Source organism: Nomascus leucogenys, chromosome 11 (genome assembly GCF_006542625.1).
Source record: "Nomascus leucogenys isolate Asia chromosome 11, Asia_NLE_v1, whole genome shotgun sequence".
In the NCBI taxonomy this organism is placed as follows: Eukaryota; Metazoa; Chordata; class Mammalia; order Primates; family Hylobatidae; genus Nomascus; species Nomascus leucogenys.
In genome coordinates, this window is record NC_044391.1 from 85,936,389 (window position 1) to 85,956,786 (window position 20,398).

General features: G+C 35.6%; 1 long non-coding RNA gene across 1 annotated transcript in view; it reads right to left on the bottom strand.

Annotated features, from left to right (window-relative positions):
• Nucleotides 1-20,398, bottom strand: part of LOC105740511 — a 114,481-nt gene that overhangs the window by 7,108 nt on the left and 86,975 nt on the right. The window contains exon 2 of the long non-coding RNA XR_001116548.2: nt 7,777-7,944. This is a non-coding gene — a long non-coding RNA (uncharacterized LOC105740511). The remainder of the gene's footprint in view (nt 1-7,776; nt 7,945-20,398) is intronic.

Consider the following 20,398-nt stretch of genomic DNA (forward strand, 5'->3'; position numbering starts at 1 on the left):
TCAATTGTGTTCTCTAGATTTTTGCTATTTCTAAAATATTTGGTATTTATTTCCTATCTCAGGGAAAATCAGTCTTCCAAGCTATTTCCTTGTCTTTTTTTCTTTTAGAAAAGATTTTTGAGATACAATTTATATATCACAAAAATCAAAGGTTTAAAGTATCAATTTCAATAAACTTTTAGTATATGTGCATAGTTCTGAAACCATTACCATTAAAAACCTAGAAATATATAGTTATAAGTATTGTTTTATAAAAGTCTTGCTTTTTAAAAAAGCTAAGATAATAAAGGAGAGCAAATATTTATTAACAGACATTTTACAGCAAACTTCATATTTACCATTTCAATTTTTCTTCATTTTTCCCATATGGATTTGATTTATTATTAGCCTTATTATCCTATTAGAAAATCACTTCATTCCCACCCTCTCCTATTGTCAAATATTTACCTTTTTATAAGTTATAAGCTCAACAATATAATTTTATAGATATTGTATTATACAGTTTCTTTATAAACTACATAAGAGAAGAAAGGAAAAGAAATGTGTAATTTTACTGTGCTTCTATTTTCTATATAATTACCTTTACCAATACTTTTCATTTATTCATATGCATTTTAATTACTCTTTTGTGTCACGTCTTTACAGCCTGAAGAACTAGCTTAAGTATTTCCTGTAACACAGATCAGATAGCATTTCCCTCCATGTTTTCCTCTGGGAATGTTTTTATTTCACTTTAGTATTTGAAAGATAGTTTTGTAGGCTGTAAGCTTCTCAGATGGCAGCTTTTTGAATTATTTTTTCTTTTAGAGTTTTTTTATTTAATTTTTTATTTCAATAGGTTTTTGGGGAACAGATGGTGTTTGGTTACATGAATAAGTTCTTTAGTGGTGATTTCTGAGATTTTGATGCACTCATCACCCGAGTAGTGTACACTGTACCCAATGTGTAGTCTTTTATCCCTTGCCACCCTCCACCCTTACTCCCCAGTCCCCAAAGTCCAATGTATCATTCTTAACGCCTTTGCATCCTCATAGCTTAGCTCCCACATATGAATGAGGACATATAATGTTTAGTTTTCCATTCCTGAGTTACTTCACTTAGAGTAATAGCCTCCAATTCCATCCAGGTTGCTGTGAATGTCATCATTTTTTTCCTTTTTATAGCTGAGTAGTATTCCATGGTGTGTGTGTATTTATATCTGTTCCTTCCTTTTTCTTCTCTCCTAATAAACACATGGTACCATTTTTTGGTACATTTAATGGTGTCCCACATTTATGAGGTTTTGCTCATTTTTCTTTATTTTCCGTATTTCATTTTGCATAAATTATATCACCAGGCTTGCTGATTTTTTTTCTTCTGCCAGCTCCAATTTGTCATTGAGTGATTTTTAAAATTTGTTATTGTAGTTTTTAGCTTCAGAATTTTTAACTGATTTCTTTTTACATTTCAATTTTATATTGGTACTCTAATTTTGCTCATACATTGTTTTCCTCATTTCCTTCAGTTCTTAATTCATGGTCATCTTTAAGTGTTCAAGTATATTTAAGATTTAAGAGAGTTTATTTAAAATACTTGTTTATTCAGTCCAATGCCTGGACATCCTCAAGGAGTTTCTGTCAATTTAAATTATTCTATGAATGGGCTGTTTTCTGTTCCTTTTTATGTCTTGTAATTATTTTCTGAAAAATTAGTGTTTTGGATATTATAATGTGATAACTCAAGAAATCACATTCTTCTTCTTCCCAAGGGAATTCTGTTGTTGATAGAAAGACATGAGACATCCATTTATTTCATGACTTTTTCAAATCATTTTTCAAAATCTGCATTCCTTGTGTGTCGTCACTGGAGCCTCTGTTCTGATATCTCTGTGGTCACATTGTTATTGGACAGAAATTTACTTAAATGTCTAGTCCAAAATAAAAGATAAACAATAAATACTATTTTCTCAGTCTTTGCAGCTTGCCTCTGAGCTGGGGTACTGCTTTACTAAAGCCAAGCCTCATGCAACTCTGCCTTAGCCTCACCACCTGCTCGTGTGGAGCCCACAGATCCATCAAAGATTCAGGGTTAAGATCCTCTCAGGTATTTTCAAACTATGCATCTGACCTTGGGCATACACATTGTATTCTGTTTGCCCCATCATATGCGTTGCCTCTTCTTGGCTCTTGTTACTTCAAGAAACTTTCTCCTCAGGCTTCTCTTTCTTAGGCTTTTAAATCTGTCTGCTGCTGGCTTTATCCAATACCCCCTTCCTCAAATGGGTACAGTGTACATCATTCAATTTTTCAACAGACACCCCTGCTAATACCCTGATACCCACTGAAGTACAAGAGAGAAGGAGGAAACCAAAAGCCAGCTTATTTATCATTCAAGAAACCACAAGACTAGTCAAAACACATGGCCATAATATTTTAAGCATAAAGTTTATATTAGCTCCCTGGTTCCAGCAAACTATAATGGGAATGCAGGCCACCATCCACATGGACACAAACCCACTGGGAAATTGAGGGATAATAAGCTGGTGAGTGAAAATCCCACAACATTCTCTTACAGAAATTCAGCTGTCTTTTTCTTCATTAGTCACCTGTCTGCTATACATTTTGGATTAGATTTTATAGATTGAAAATAGTTGATTACTTTAGTCTTTCCTGCTTAAACTTAAAAGTTCAAAGTCCAACGGGTCTTATTTAAATACATATAAATCAGATATAGGTGAGACTCAAGTACCATCCATCCTGAAGCAAATTTCTCTCTAGCTATGAGTCTGTGAGACTAAAGGATTATATGCTTCCAAAATATAATGATGGGACAGATATAGAATGGACATTCCCAATCTGATAGGGAGAAATAGGAAAATGAGAAAGCTGTGACCAGTCCAACAGGGTAAATCAATGTCACTGGACCTTAAGTCTTGAGAATTATTATATTTGGCTCAATACCCTAACATTCAGCTGCATTGGAAAGGAGATCCTACCTTTTGGACCCACTAGATTGTGGGTACTATCTGCAGACACACTGGGGCCTCAGTATTGTCCCTGCAGTCTTTCCAGGCAGGCTTTAGGTCAGTAATGCTTTTGGCAGCCCAAGTCACAAAGCTTGATCCAGTGGCCTCTCTACCTGGACCTCACTTCCACAGAGCTATGTGCTTGGTCCCTGAAACTCTCCTGGGCTCCCCTGGACTCTCTCAACCCCACAGCTCTGCAGGAGGTCCTATCCCTTGAAATCTAGATTTCCAGCTTGCCTGGAAAGACTGCAGGGACAATACTGAGGCCCCAGTGGTTCTGTAGATAGTACCCACACTCTAGTGGGTCCAGAAGGTAGGATCTCTTTTCCAGTGCGGCTGAATGTCAGGGTATTGAGCCAAATATGATAATTCTCAAGACTTAAGGTCTAGTGGGATTGATTTACTCTGTTGGACTTGCCACAGCTTTCTCATTTTCCACAAAAATTTGTTCAGAATTTATTTGGTACTCTCTGAGATAGAAAATTTCTCCCTAGCTCACCTTTTTTCTTTCTCAGCCTTCACCAAAATCACCGTTGGCAGTTCATTTACTAGAATGTAGATGCATGCAGAAATGGCATGAGGTGCCAGTGGAGTGAGGGGCACACAGAAATGATATGTATCTCAAAACTCTTTCAGTGTCTACCCATTATCCAATTCTAAAGCCTTTACACATTACTCAGCTCACGGTTCTATAAAAATGGGTGGTTCTGTTTTTTATAACAGAAGTTTACCAGGTGTGGTGGCTCGTGCCCATAGTCCCAGCTACTCAGGAAGCTGAGGTACGAAGATTGTTTGAGCCTAGGATTTTTGTGACCAGCCTGAGCACTATAGCAAAACCCTCATCTCGATACAAAACAAAAACAACCAGAAATGAATTTTTCACAGTTCTTGAGGCTTAGAAGTTTATAATAAAGGCAATTGTAAGTTTGATGTTTATTGTGACCCAATTCCTGGTTCATAGAGGGCCAACTTCCTGCTGTAACCCCGCATTGCAGAGGGGGCCAAGATTTGTCTCTATGGTCTATTTTATAATGGCACCAATCCCATTTATGAAGGCTACTGCCTTCATGACCTAATCCCTACCAAATACCTCAACTCCTAATACCATGGGATTTAGGGCTAGGATTTCAACACATGAATCTGGGGGAGACACATTCAGTCTGTTGCATATAGTAATAGATTTTTTAGGATTGGACTATCTTACATTTCAGTAATAAATCCAATTTAATCATGGTGTACTATTTTGCTTTATACATTTTTGGATACATTTTGCTAATATTTACCTGACAGGTTTCCCTAACCATAACCCTAAACCTAATCCCTGTAGTTTTCCCTAAATCTATGAATATGATGAGTTTTGCCTATAATTCTCTTTTTTCATGATAGTAACTTTTTATTTTTGCTCCACTATTACTCTAATAATGATTATAATTGTATTAAAACAATGTTTCTAAAGTTTCATTGAACAAACGAAGAAACAAAAATCTATCCCTCACAACTTTGTTCAGTTTTGTTTATCTTGAGGAGATGTGTTGGTGGTAGTTCATTTTGAAGTACAGAATTAGTATATGCTAAAGAGTTTTTGATGCACTACTGTTTAAACTATCTTTTAAGATTTTTTATTTATCTTCTAGTTAATGTAGGCAAGTTCTAATCTATCCAATTCTATTTTCTCTTTGAAATGGGAGATGAGGTTATATGCTGGTAAAGAGTGTGAGAGACGGCTGATGGGATCACAATTTTAAGAAAATTTTAGACCTGGAGAATGTGTTAAGTAGACACTATAAAAAATTGTCAAAATAATTTTTTAAAGTAGGGTATTTCAAACCAGAGTTTAAGGTTCAGTAGAAGATGGAAATCTCAAATTTATTTTTTCACCTCAATGTATGTTTGTGAGAATTTCCCAGAAGTATTCAGCTGCTCCAAATACAGACTGACAAGATAGAACAAGGACTAACATGAAATTGTTTGTATTTTGTGTAGTGCATATGAAGGAATAAGCTGAGATAAAAAAAAATGCATTTAGTAAGGTGCATAAGTGCATGAATCTCAATTATAATATTTAATTTCTAAAATAAATACACACCCAAGCAACCACTATCCAGGTCAATATTCAGAACATCTTAATGACCCAGAAAGTCCTGTTATGCCCCCTTCCAGTTCACCTCCAATCTAGCAGTAATGACTGTTCTGATTTCTATAATCATTGATTAGGTCTATAATTTTTTGAACTTTATATAATGAAATCATATATTATATATTCTTGAGTGTTTGGCTGACTTTTCCCCACAAAATATCTATCAGATTTTGTACTAGTAGTTTGTTTTCTATGCTGTGGAGTGATCCATTATATGAATATTTATCTATTTATCATTTACTAATTGATTAATGGATTTGTGCTTGTTGAATTCTCTGGAAAGTACGTGCTAAGACAGAATTTGGTGTGCAAAAGCTGAAATAGAGAATAATACCTGTAAGAAATAGGAGAAAAAGTCACTGGATTGCAAGGTAGACTAATTAATATTTTAGCCAGCCTTCTGGGAGGACTCAAAGCAAAAATTGCCTAGTAGAATGGGCTCTTAGTAATTCATTAATTGGGGGTTGCTCCCAAAAGATGGTGACCTCAGCTACTATTCCCTTGCTCATACATTAGCTGAAAGCTGCTCAAAGAAGACCTCAGATACCACCACATTGCTCACTCAGTTGCCACAGGCCATCCTGATAAGAGCACGAAAGAAGCCCAAAAAGTAGGATAGATACTAAAAATTAGGCAGCAAGCTTTTTTCTGTTGTTGAAGTTGAACCCAAGCAGTGCATCTTTATTTCAGCCAAAAGGTTTTTTTTCTAGTATTTGACAATTATGAACAAAGCTGAAATGAGCATTCTTGTAAATGGTTTTGACTCTAATAAATGATTTCTCAGATAAAAATGTGAGTTTTATGTTAGCTGTATTTTCTCCTTAGGATATACTGTCAATTTGCAAAATGTTAAGACCAATTTACCTAAACACAAGCAAAATAGAAGTACTTGTTGTTTTCTATTCTCTTCACCTCTTAGTTTGTTCAGTCTTGTTCCTTTATACCACCACAATTTCTTTATCCATTTACTGATGGCATTTGAATGAGTTTATTTTTGCATCTTCCATAATTATGCATGCCTGTATCTGCTGGTTTGTATGGTATGTATAAGTTTAAATTTTTAAGAAACTATAAAACCATTTTTCACTTTGCTTATTTATTTCGCATTTTAAGTAGAAAGGTAAAAAAAAAAAATCCAGTTGCTCCACATTTTTGCTAAAACTCTATAGGATCATTATAATTTTACTCAGTCCACTGGGTGAGTTGTAGCATCTCACTGTAATTTACATTTGAATTTTCCTAATGAATAGTGAATTTGAGCATTTTCTTTTGTATTTATTGGCTTTTATATATACTCTTTGATAAAATATCCATCAAAACCCTTAATCATCTTGTTAATCAGAATGTTAGATTTCTTATTACTGAGTTGTAAAAGTTTTATACATTCTAAATGAAATCCTTTTGCCAGGGTGTTTTTTTTTTTTTGCAAGTATTTACTCCAATCTATAGCTTGCCTTTTTATTGTCATAGCAGTATTATTTGTTAATGTATGTACAATTGTTTAAGCTTTGATAAAGTTACTGATTCAGTACATAATTCATACTGTCTATTTTATATAGCTTTGTAAAATACAAAGTACTCAGATTTTTTTCAATATTTCATTTTAAATGGCTTTAGTTGTAGTTCTTACATTTGAATCTATGATTTATTTTCAGTAGATTTTTGTACATTGTATGAGGTTAGAGACGAAGTGGTTTGTTTTATGGCATTACTATATGATTTTTCCACCACTGCTTGTTGAGAAGGTTGTTTTTTCTTGATTGAATTGCACTGGCAACTTTGTAAATAATTAATTGACCATATATATGTGGTTAAATTTCAGGGCTCATCTTTCATTACTCTATTTATCTTTCTTTGCACCAATATTCCAGTGTCTTGATTATTTACAATAAGTCTTAAAATCAGGTAGTGTAGTTCCCCAATATATTTTTTACAAAGTCATTTTGGTTATTCCCAGTCCTTTAAATTTCCATATAAATTTTAGAATTCTCTTGTCACTTCCAAGAAAATAAATCCTGCTTGGTTTTCTGCAAATAAAATATGTGATAGTAAATAGAACCTCAGAGCAAAAGCCAATTCTGTACTCAGTTCTGTAGGAAACAAATGCACATTCCTCAGCATCCACACTTCACTCTTACAACGTGTATAATAAACTTCACATAATCCTATAGTTATATTTGGATGGAAAGTGGTATTTGGTAGCTGGAAACCCTGCTCAAATAATTGTTTAATTTAAGAACCAAATATTTATATATAGCCTATGTCAAAAAGCCTAACTAAAATAATGTAACAGAATGTGAAAAGAAAATAAAGAAATAATAAAAAATAAGGTATAATTTACTCAAAATGTCTGAGGCAATAAAGTGAAGACTAAAAGACCTAATGATCATCATTTGCATTAAATGATGTAAAGTGAGATTGAGGGAAACATTACTGATTTCTAGAATCAATTTCCTTAATAAAAATGGTGCGAGATATTTTGTCTATAGAAGTGTTTTCTTTCTCCTTTGCTTCTGTTATTTGCCATCAGTTACACATCTCTAAACACGTATTGAATGTCCTGCCTCTAGTCACCCCCTTTATATTTCTGAGCAGCCAAGCACCTATATTTTGTAAACCTAAACTTTATTCTTACCACTTGATTAGTTTCTCCAGTGAAGCCAACACGCATGCAGGAACCCTGCAGATCCTGTGGTTATTTTATGTTATCTGTAGACAGCCTCTCCACAGGGGCTGCCGTATCTCTGCCAGTCCCATGCCTCCGCCACTTACTCCTACTAATTTTCCTGCCAAGTTCAGTGCTCTGAGAAAAAGAATAACCAGCTATGAGCAACACGTTCTTTTTCTGCAGACTGACAGGGCTGTGCTTTAATCTCCTCTTGTGTCTTGTAACAGAAGCTTTTATAACAGTTTTTGCTGACTGTCAGACTACTGTAAGCCACTGCTTATGATACAGTGAGGGGGAGAAGAATTTAGAATTATTTACATTTAGTTGACAAGAAGAATGTTGAAAATGAAACATACATATGGTAAGACAGTAGGTTGTGCTTTAGAATTGGTATTCTGAATGGAATGTTTTTCCTTAAAAAATGCACACATATAGAAGTTTTCCCTGTATTTAAGGAACACAAATATGGCTTACTTCATAAAGTGGAAAGATGGGTTCTAAATTAAATTAATCCTGTATATTTTAAAGAAAATCTATATAACATAATTTAAATAAACCATCCTTCTACTCTAGGCCTGACTCCAGCATTTCACTAGCCATCTTACTCTTCTCACTTATAAAGTGAGCTGAGAAAACCATCTTCTTAAGTAGGTAGAATTTGATTATGGGAAGGTTACTGAAATAGGTTTAGTATCATATAAAATGTAGAATACAATAATTATTTGTTTATGTATTTTTCAACTTCACTAGAGTTTCCTGGAAGGAGAATCTGTGACTGGCCTGTGAATCTATCCAGTCTAAATACAGTATCTAGCATCTGCTAGGCACTCATTAGTTTATAGGTACTAATACAGTAGTCTGGCTCTACACTACACTACACTATACCACACTATACTACACCACACTACACTAATTTTGAGAACTTACTACTTAACCTCCTAGACATCAATTTCTTCAGTAAATGAGTTGGAGCTGGATTAAATGTTACACATTCTTTATCTATACTGCTTAGCCTCTATGAGTTCATAATAATTGTACTTTAAAAAAATTGAGTTCACATAAAATCTGAATCTTAGGAATGTCTCAATTATCTTTTTTTACATAATAAACAACCCTAAAGTTTAGTGATTTTGATAGTGTAGGATATGAGGCCAGGGTACCTTATAAAGTCTCGATGTAAGATTGGGAGCCCTGCTGGTGCCATTGACTGGGTGTTTGATTTTCTTCTGTGTAGGCATCTCCACTTAGCTGTTTTGGCTGTTTCATATAATGGTGGAGGGGTTCCAAAAGGAAACCCTGTAAGAGAACAGACCCTAAGTGCCAACACTTACCATTTACTGATGCTTCACTTGCATCACCCTTAAAGGTATCCTACTGGCCAAAGCTAGTCACATGGCCAATTCCAGAAATTCTGTGGAAGGAGATTTCACAATGGCATGAATAACAGAAAGTGTGGTTAATTGAAGGGCACCAAAGTCACAGTCTGCTGGAAATATTTTTGGGTAATCTGAAATCTCTGCTTAAACCACATAGCAGCTGATTTCCTTATGGGCCATGAATTTTCCCAATTCCATTGTCTTCTCCCAGCCCAGTACAGTTGTCCCTTGAAGTATACAGGTTTGAACTGCATGGGTTCACTTATACATGGATTCTAATCAACCAAAATTAGACTGAAAATACAGTATTTGTGGATGCTAAATGCTATATACAAAGGGCAAACTTTCACATACACATTTTCAATAGGGCCAACTGAAGGACTTGAGTATACTATTTTGGTATACATGGCGGTCCTGGAACCAATCCCCCATGTGTGCTAAGGCAGGACTGTACTTAATTGCCCTGTATACATTGAAGTTGCCTGTCCTTATATTAAATGATTGATATGCCTCTTGATATTTGTTTCTGGGACTATATTAGAAGATTTTTGATAAGGTCTAAAAAGCATGCTGTGAAAATAACTTTAAAAAAAATTTTGACATATAATGTATTCAAATGCTTTAAAATCTCTTAATGCTTATCTTTATCAAAACATTTCTATTAATAGTATTAGATACTTATAGCTTTAAAAGAGTTCATTTGATTTAAATCTTTGCTAGTGAATTACTTGTACATATCCTAAAATCAGTGTAGTAATTTAAGTATGCATAATTTCCTGTGATTTATTTCCTTAAATTCAACATGTCCATCTGCATATTCCAATAGGACTAAATCAAAATGGAAAGTTCAATTGAAAATTTATTTTTTCAATGTGTATATTTTACAAGCATTTTTTGATATGAATGTACTTACTCAATTTTTGGCATATAGTCAACATGCATAACCTCACGTTGTAAAAAAAGTGTAAATATATATATATATAATTAAAATAATTATATGTTTAAGTTATCGCTACTTTGCCATTTTTATTGTTTGGCTTTGCCCTTGTGCCTACTCCTCTTTTAATTTGTGGATTATGTATAGTCATCACATATGTCACAATAATTTTCAAGTGAAAAAGGAGCATGAGCTCTGTCTTTCTTGTGTCTCTTCTTTTGGGGCAAAAAATACTTTGTCAGAGGATAATCGGTGTACTTCACCTTAATTTTGATTGCCAATAAATGGTCCACATTGCTATTCTTAAACTAGGTATTAGCGAAGATAAAGAGAAAAATATTACCGTGAATAACTTAGATTAATCATTTGAGATGGAATGAGTCTTGAAGAATCAATCACCATGGATATTATAATAGAATAGCTATTTTTTGCCAGCTACTCATATACAATTTTAATTATATGATCCAATGCATTTTTGGATGGGAGCTAGCTTTGTGTAACAGAAAGAATGGGGAACAAAGAGTCAGAAATACTGAGTTCTAACCACTCTTCTGCTTCATCATGTTCACGTTTTTGTTTAAAACCTTTATAAAGAAATATGTTTTTAATTCATGAGTGCTTTTAAAATATTAGAAAACAATGCATGTACTCTATATTGCTTAATGTCCCAAACAGGAGTGAAGCAGCTCCCATAATCAGATACATTAGTATTTCAGCAGGAAAAGCTATGAATTGTCTGTCATACTAAGAGGAATTAAAATAAAGACAGTAATTTACAACATGTTAGTTGAGGATAGAAATTATCACCTGATATGTTATTTTAAAATTTCATTTCAGATTATTTTTTGTTTCAGATTTTTGAATTATGGATAATATATTTTGGATCTATAACTAGATATAATGTTTGATATCACTGAGTTGCCTTCCAGATAAATTTATGTGTATGAATTACATAATTTCTAAGTTTCTTTACAAAACTGATGCCCTATGAATCCATGATCTAATAAAAAGCAAATGCAACTATCTGTTTTATGTCATTTGCTTTATAATAGATATGAAACCCACAAGCAACATTTCCATAGATAGGCTACACCAATGTCTCACAGAGAAGACAATTCTCGGGGCGTGGCTTACCTCTTCTTAATGTCACCCTTTTGGTCTAGGTATGGCTCAAGATAAGAGTGAGGAGACTTCTGATTTGGATAATAGTTTTACCTTTGGTAAAAGATTAAAACAGCATCATTAAAATTACGAAAAGTTCAAGTAGATGAAATTTGTATTTTCCTCTATCTTAGTTTCCTTTCTCTCCTGTCCATCTCCAAGTGGCCTCTCTTTTGTGTTTCTCAAAACCTTGATACATTATGCCCTCCACCAGAAAGCCCCATATTCCAAAGGTAGCACCTATGCCTTCCTCTGATCTCTTTGAAATGCACTCTTTTCAGTAACTATATGTAATTTCAGATAGGTGAACTTACAGGCATCTGGAGTGAGGTGGCCCTGGGGGAAGTTAGCATAGAAGATCAGGAAATGTATTGAGGCTTTTTTGAAAATTCCTGAGTCTAATATCCATTAGCATGCAAGATGGCACTGGATTGGTGAGAAGAATGGGGGCTGGTAATCCCCCCTTTCTCCTTATGAACTTTTGATATAATACTCAAAGTCCAGGTTTACACATTGCATTTTTTTTCCTCAATGAAAGAGCATGGAGAGAAAACAAAACAAAACAAACTAAAAACAAAACAGAATATGCAAGTGGTCATAAGATGATTGTCACCACCAAAGTAAAGGTGCTTCTTAATTTCCCAAAGCTTTGAAAACATCAAAGGGTAGATGCAGGTCAGAGGAAATTTCCATTTGCATTTCCCTGAGAATTAGGGGGCCAACTGGCCTCAGAAAAAGAAATGCTATGAAATGGAATTTATTTGTGTATTTTTTTGGACTCACTAAATTCCAATGTCTGGTCCTCACTCAGCCCTGCAAGTCCCGAAATCTTGTATTTCAGAACAAAGAAAATGTACCTATCATCCTTATCCTAACCATCAAATATTACACACATAGAGATGAGCACTTAAGAACAAGTATGACGATTTGTCAATTTAATTTTCTTTCAGCAGAAAGCCAAATTATAACCAGAGTACCAGTTTCATAACTTATAATAGCAAAGCGAAGCAATTATTTGCAGAGAAGCACATATATCCCCTTGTTCAGAGCATTTTCTTTCCTTAAAGACAAATTGTGTGAGAGGCTAAACTCTCAAAAAAAAATTTTTGTGAGAAGGGAATCAGAATATGTCATAAGATGGCATTCAGTTTTGTGTCCCAGATATGGTGGTTTAAAACACATTAAAAACCAAGGAAATCATATATTCAGTCAAGACTTATATCCTGGTCGGGGCTAAAAGTTACCATCAACACTGACCTCTACAAATCACTTTTTCTATGATTCCAGGACAGAACAATCATCCTTTCATCTTTATATAAGTCCATTGATGAACTTACTTTGAATTATTTTGGTACTGAGAAGCAGTCTGTTTCTTGGGAGACACTGCTTTTCTCTGTTCTAATTCATGTGTTAATTTTAATGTTATGCAATGAGGATAACATTTATTAACTAAGAGTGCCCAGAGTCTCACTCCTCATTACCCGTGAGAATATTATACAGAGATACTAATCTTTACTTTTGTTTTCAAGGTTGTATAAGGTGAAATTCTATCAATTTTTATTTTTACACACAATTAAGAACTGTTGATTAACACAGTAACCCAGTTGTCTCCTTATGCCTCTTTGTTCTTTCAAAAAAGACTCAAACTTCTTAAATCCTCTGAGAAGTCAATAACCCTCCCTAAGATCTCTGTGAATTCCCAGGAGTTAAAATAGTTAGGTAACTTAAGGCTTGTACATACTTATTCCACTTATTTTTTCTTCTTTATTCAATATCTTTCAACAGTCATTTTAACTCTAACGCTAATATTATCCTGAACATGGATCCCAACCTCATATCTGATTGTCTTCTAAAAATAAACAAAATCAAGTCAGACAAAAAGGGAAAGATGGAAGGAAGAAACAAAGGAAAAAAGAAAGGAAGAAAAGCCAACTTTTTGTAACTTTATTAAATATATTGTGGAGAGAATCGTTATTTCAACATTAACATTTGTAAACGTCTTATCAAACAATCTTGTTCTCTCTCTCTCTCTCTCTCTGTGTGTGTGTGTGTGTGTGCCATTGTTATTAAAATAATACGTGTTTCTAGTTTTGTAAGATGAATGACATTGGCTTATAAAGAGAAACGGCAGTCCCTTATACAAACTCTTCTTATTCCTGATTGTTGTTTGCCAAAACTGTTTTCACCTCCTAGTCATTTTCTCTGGTATTTAGGTCCACATTTTTAAGTAATTTGCATCTCTCCCTTAATTTTTCAGTTTTAAAGCTATCCTTTGTATACGAAAGTTACTATAGAAGATAAGGATTTAATGTCCTTAAACCTACTCCACTCATTCCCGTTTTCATATGAACAGAAAATGCACAGGCCTCCTCCCATCCTCCTAGTCTATTCATATGCTGTTTTCCTTAAATTGATATCTAGTGTTTATTAATGTTATGAACATATAGTTCAATATGTGTTTATATTATGAGCATATTGTTCACTATACATATTACTATGTATAGTAATACTTCTATAATATGTACTATAAATATGTTTATTTACTTTTTATTATTCACACTTGAGCTACCTAGCTTACTAAGATCATATGTTACTGTAAAACTTTCAGATTTACATAAAAAATTAATAATGACATCACTTTTCACTTTTGTTAGAAAAGCGGTTCTTAGGAACCATTTCTTGGTTCCTATTGCTAACTCATTCCCAATTTTTCTAACAAAACTGAAAATATATATTATTACTTGATTCTGTATGCACCAGTTGCCTTACAGGACAACTCCACAACTGTTATTATGAAACCTGTTCTATTTTGGATATTTGTCCCCTCCAAATCTCATGTTTAAATGTGATTCCCAATGTTGGAGCTAGAACCTAGTGGGAGGTGTTTAGGTCATAGGGGTATATCCCTCATGAATGGCTTGCTGTTCTCACCAAGGTAATGAGTGAGTTCTGGCTCTCTCAAGCCACTGTACAGCTGGTTATTTAAAAGTATGTGGCACCCCTCCCCCAACTCGCCCTTCCTTCTTTCCTTCCTCCCTCTCACTATATAATGCCTACTCCCATTCACTTTCTGCCATGAGTGGAAACTCCCTGAAGTTCTCACCAGAAGCAGAAGTTGTCACCATGCTCCTTGTACAGCCTGCAGAACTGTGAGCAAAATATTCCCTTTTCTTTCTAAATTACCAAGCCTCAGATAGTCCTTTATAGCAACAAAAACAGACTAACACAGAACCCTTCTCATCTTCCTGGGAATTATTTATGTGTTCTTCCTGGGTTGAATTATTCATTCCCTGCATTCCATTTTCTTTCTCTTTTGGTGTATTCCCTGGTTTTGATGAAGCACAAATTTCAATGTTTTTCCAAGAAAGAATGAATGGGAAATACATTGAGAAAACATTTTACATGTCTGAAAATGTCTTTACTTTCACATTTTGATAATAATTTTTCTGCATGTAGATCCTGATCAAAGAACATTTGTCTCAGAATTTAAATTTATTTCCATGACATCTTCTACCTTCCAGTTTTGCTACATAACCGCCTAGTGCCATCTTGATCCTCGATATTCTGTATGAGACTCAATTGTTTCCTTCTGGAGTATTTTGTTTTCTTTTTTTCACCAATGTTCTGAAATTTCAGAATTATACATTTTATTGTGGATTTCTTTAAATTCATTGCATTGGGCACTCAGTGAAATGTCATAATTTAGACACTATATCCTTCAGTTTTGGGATGGTTTTATTATTTCTTTGATAATTTCCTCTCCTCCAGTTTCCTTGTTTTCTTTTTTTACTAGACATTTCATTACATGAATGTTTGCTTTCTTAGGTTAACCCTATTAAAATATTTTTTCACTGTGTTTTTTCTCTTCTATCTCATAGATTAGAGGTTTTTGTTGGTTATTTTTTGCTTTGTTGTCTTGTTTTTTGCTTTATTTTGTTTTTGGTAATTTTTCTTCTGCCCTTTGCATTGAATCCATTTCTTCCTAGATCCTCTTTCTTGCTTGCAAGTTTATCGTGTGATGCCCACTAAAGAATAACACACCAAAATGCTGATTATCAGACCTCTTCATGTGTAAGTAGATTTCACCTTAATGTGATTTTGATGCAAACCAATTAATTTTCTGCCACTCTTTGTTTTCCCTGGTTGTATAATCCTGAATACCAGCATTGTGGGAGACAGGAAGGTGAAGGGTGAAGGAAGTCTCACCATTAACTATTCAGATTTTCACTTAATCTCCTCTTTCCAGTATAGCATCTCACTCCTTGGTCTCAGCTTGCCTGATATGTCAAGCCCAGAAAGCAAAGCTCCAGTTTTACACTGAGGAAAGACCAAACTGCCCTGCAAGATAGGGTGATTTGTGGTTCAAATCAGGATTGTTTCTTGTTTGTTTTGCCCTACAGACTAGCCCTTGTCTTTCTCCAATTTGTCAGTTACCATTTGTGCATCCCATTCTATAGACTCCAAAAATTGTCATCTCAGCTTTATCTTCACTCTCATTCTCTTTGTTGTGCAGTGTACACCCACACACATACATATGTATACACACACACACACATATTGTGTTAGTTTGTCCTTCTGTTGCTATAAATAAATACCTGAGACTGGGTAATCTGTAAAGAAAAGAGGTTTTATATTGGCTCACATTTCTGCAGGCTATACATGAAGCATAGTGTTGAAATCAGCTTGTAGTGAGGGTCTCAGGAAGCTTACTATTGTGGTGGAAGTTGAAGTGGGGACCAGCACATCACATGACATGTGAGGGAGCAAGAAAGAGAAGGGGGAGGTTTCAGTCTCCTTCAAACAATCTAGTCTCCCATAAACTCATCAAGCAAAAACTTACTCATCTCTAAGGGGATAGTGCTAAGCCATTCATGAGGGATCTGCCCCCATGATCCAATACCTCCCACTAGGCCCCACCTCCAGCACTGGGGATCATATTTCAACATGAGATTTGGGGTGGACATGCATCCAAACCATATTATTGCACCCCTAGTTCTTCAAATCTCAGGCTTTTCTCACATCGCAAAACACAATTATCCCTCCCAATAGTTCCACACAACGTTTTAAATATTTTCAGCATGAAGGCAAAACTATTAAGTCTCATCTGAGACTCATCACCTTCCACCTATGATTCCGTAAAAGCAAAAACAGTTATTTGCTTCCAAGGTACAATGGTAATACAAGTATTGGGTAAATATTCTCATTTGAAAAAGGAAAAAAATGGCCAAAATAACGGGGCAATGGGCCCCAAGCAAGTGTAAAACCCAGCAGGGTAGGCATTAAACCATAGAGCTACAAAATAATCTCCCTTAACTTTATGTACGGCATCTAGAGCAGACTGGTGCAATGAGTGGCTTCCCAAGGGCTTGGGCAGCTCCACTGCTGTGGTTCTGCAGCAGGCAGAACTGGCTGTGGTCACCGGTTGTAGTTGAATGCCTGCAGCTTTTCCAGGCCCAGGATGCAAGCTACCAGTGGCTCTATCATTCTTGGGTCTGAAGGGTATAGGCCACTTACCACAGCTCCACTAGATAGTGGCCCCCTTAGGGACATTGTATGAAGGTTCCAATCCCACATTTCCCTTTAACATTGTCCTAAAAGTGTTTCTGTGTGAAGGAAGGCTTCTGTCTAGGCACCCAGGCTTTCCAATACCTCCTCTGAAATCTAGGGGGAAGCTGCCAAGCCTCCTTTGCAGTTGCATTCTGTGGGCTTCCAGACTTAACATCTAATGGAAGCCACCAAGGCTTCTGGTAGCTTGCACTCTCCAGAGCAGCAGCCCGAGCTATACCTGGGACACTTTGAGCCACAACTGGAGCCATAGCTGGAGTAGCTGGGACGTGGGAGGCAGTGTACTAAGGCTGAACAGGGCAGTGGCACCCTGGACCTGACTCTCAAAACCATTCTTTCCTCCTTAGCCTCTTGGCCTGACACCTCATCAGCCTGGCCTTCATTATTCATATTTCTATTAGCATTTTGGTTGCAACAATTTAATCAGTCTCTAAGAAGCTACAAAAGTTTCCTCATTTTCCTGTCCTCTTCTGAGCCCCCAAAACCCTTCCAACTTCTGCTCATTACCCAGCTCCAAAGCCAATTCCACATTTTCAGGTATCTTTATAGTAATGTCCCATTCTTTAGTACCAATTTTCTGTGTTAATGCATTTTCGCATTGCTATAAATACATACCTGAGACTGGACTGGGTAACTTACAAAGAAAAGGATTTTATTTTGGCTTATGGTTCTGTAGGCTGTACAGGAAGTATCGTGCTGGCAAATGCTTCGGTGAGGGCTAGAGAAAGCTTACAATAGAGGTAAAAGGTAAAGTGGGAGCCAGTGCATCACATGGTGAGAGAAGGAGCAAGACAAAAGGGAGAAGTTCAAGACTCATTTAAACAATTGGATCTTATGTAAACTAACTGAGTGAAAACTTATGTATAACAAAAGAGATGGTACTAAGCCATTCATGAGGAATACACCACTATGACCTCCATGATCCAAACACCTCCCACCAGGCCCCACCTCCAACATAGGGAATCACATTTCAATGTGAGATCTAAAGGGGACACACATCCAAACTACAACACACACATACACACACACACACACACACACACACACACACGTATTTAATTCCTTGACTACCATTTCAGTGAGATTGTCAGAAAATAACAAAGATAAGGAACTGTCTACCATACTATCCTTGAGTCTTTCAATGTTCTTCATATATATATATATATGTATGTATATATAGTCCTTGCCTGTGGTGCACAGCCACACATTAGTACTCATCCTGAAGTCACTACTATATGTGTATATATATATATATACATATGGATTCTTTTAGAAAATATCATTTGTTAAAATGCAGCCAAGTTATTTGCTAAGGAGAAAGGTGACCTTCACTCCAGTTCACAATAACTTTCTCATTTCCATCTGAGACTTCATCATCCTGGCCTTCATTTCACAAGGTTTCTTCATTTTTCTTCCATTTCTGTTTTTCTCTATGAACTACTCACAAAGATAAGCATAAGCAGGCACAGAATCTTCCATCAGAGTAACACGGCTTCCCTCACCTCTCTTGTAACCCTAGAACTTGCTTACTCTGGTTCAAATTTTATATAACAAATTTGTGAGTTGCATTTCAGTGTAGCAGACCCCCACATTGCAGGTTACATAATTGGAGCATGCCCAGGTAAGTATGCCAGGTGCATGGCCTAGGAGCCAGCGAGAGTGAAAGAGTCACCCAGAAGCAGAACCAATCTACTTGGATCAAGGAATGGGGACCAAATGCAGAAACAAGGGATGCCTGCTTTTTTTGTAGTATGGACTTAAGAGCCAAGGATGTCAGCATGACCTAGTGAAGTCATGCCTCATTGCGTTTTCTTATCTGTTTCATTGTAACCCTCTACCAATAAAACCTATCCCCATACCCCAGCCTCAGAAAGACAGACTTGAGCATTTCCTCCTGTCTCCTCTCCAGTGACTTTGCCATGAAGCTTTTTCTTTTCTCAAAAACTGGTGTTGTGGTATTGGTTTCTATGTACACTGGGCAGTATGCCTTTGCTTGGTAACACTCTATCATTACACTCAGTAAGCAGAAGCATGGTAGGTAGCTGTTGGCGGTAGCAACTGTTGCATCCCTGAGCACCACCTCCTGGGCATGGCTGGGATGAAGAGAGGCACAGGGGTGCACTGGTGACTTCAAGGATGAGCACTCATGTGTGGCTGTGCACCACAGGCAAGGACCACAATCAGACCCGGGGCAGTCCTGCCACCTGGGTCACACAAGCCTCATTTGCCCAGCCTGCTTCTACCTGGACAAGGTCCTGCTTACCTGGGGGAGCCTCCTGCACTAGAGATGCTGCTCACACTCTTAATCTTGATCTTAAATGTTCTTTGGCCATGTTGCCACGTTGCTGGAACAGTCTCTTCTGTCTTCTACTGTCTGATGAACTTATCCCCCAAACTGCTGTTTCATTTCATGCAGAGGAGTTTAGCTACATTATATATTGTTTTTTTATTTCTCATTGACTCACACTCATAGACACGCTTTACATAATCTATGTTTAATTCAAAATTTTCATTGATTGTATGATGCACCATTATATAATTTGCCACTAAAGAGAAAGGCCGCTAATTATGACTTGAAGACATCTTGAATTGTAAGACAGGTCTTGATTTTAAAATAGAAAAATATTAATTTTGGCATCAATTAAATATCATAAATGGTTTATCCCATAATCTTTCCAAATGAAAAATCTCAGAGAATTCTGGTATTAAAACAAGGAAGTGTTGATTGCAATAGTCTGAATGAGGACTAGCGACTTAAGTGGCTGTAAATCGAATTTTTTTATAGCTAGACTTTACTGAGATCTCTAATCATTAAAGCTCCTACTACACAGATGCAGATAATTTGAAGATACGTTTTTCATGAAGGAAATTTTGCTTTGCTTCCAGAGTAATAACAGTGTGATATTTAATTAGTTGTATTTTAAAATTTTTATATTAAAAGTAAACATTAATTTAGCTTTAATATTAGCTATTGAATTTGATGTGGGTTATTAATTTAACTCTAAAATGTGTGAAGAAGCAAATATTTTTCTTCCAAATATCCATTCAAATTAGATGTATTCATACATATTTCCAAATTTACTTGCAGAGTGAGATTTCATTTTTGACATGATACTATTTGAATAATATGAGATAGTCTACTAAAATAAGCACGTTTATAAATAATGAGTTATTTGAAGGAAATGGAACATGTAACATAATATTAAGTATATAATCTAATATGCATCTTATATAAAATACTAAAGGACCATATATGTGGTTAGCAAACTTTTTGCTAAAACTTTTTATTATTTTTCTGTAGAATTATTTTTGTCATAGTTTCCACATAGAAAATGGAAATATATAAAAAGGTAAAATTTGAGGTTTCCTGCCCTGCTTAAATGCCACTGCTGTAGGCAAAAGTCATAAATGAGAATGAAATACAATAATAAAATCATCTTGTCTTTTCATTTAGAATTACGTAATTTGAATTTTTTGCTGTTGTTATGTTCTCACCTACCCATAGACATTTCTGTGGTGAATGTATATTCATATGATGCACTAACCAAGA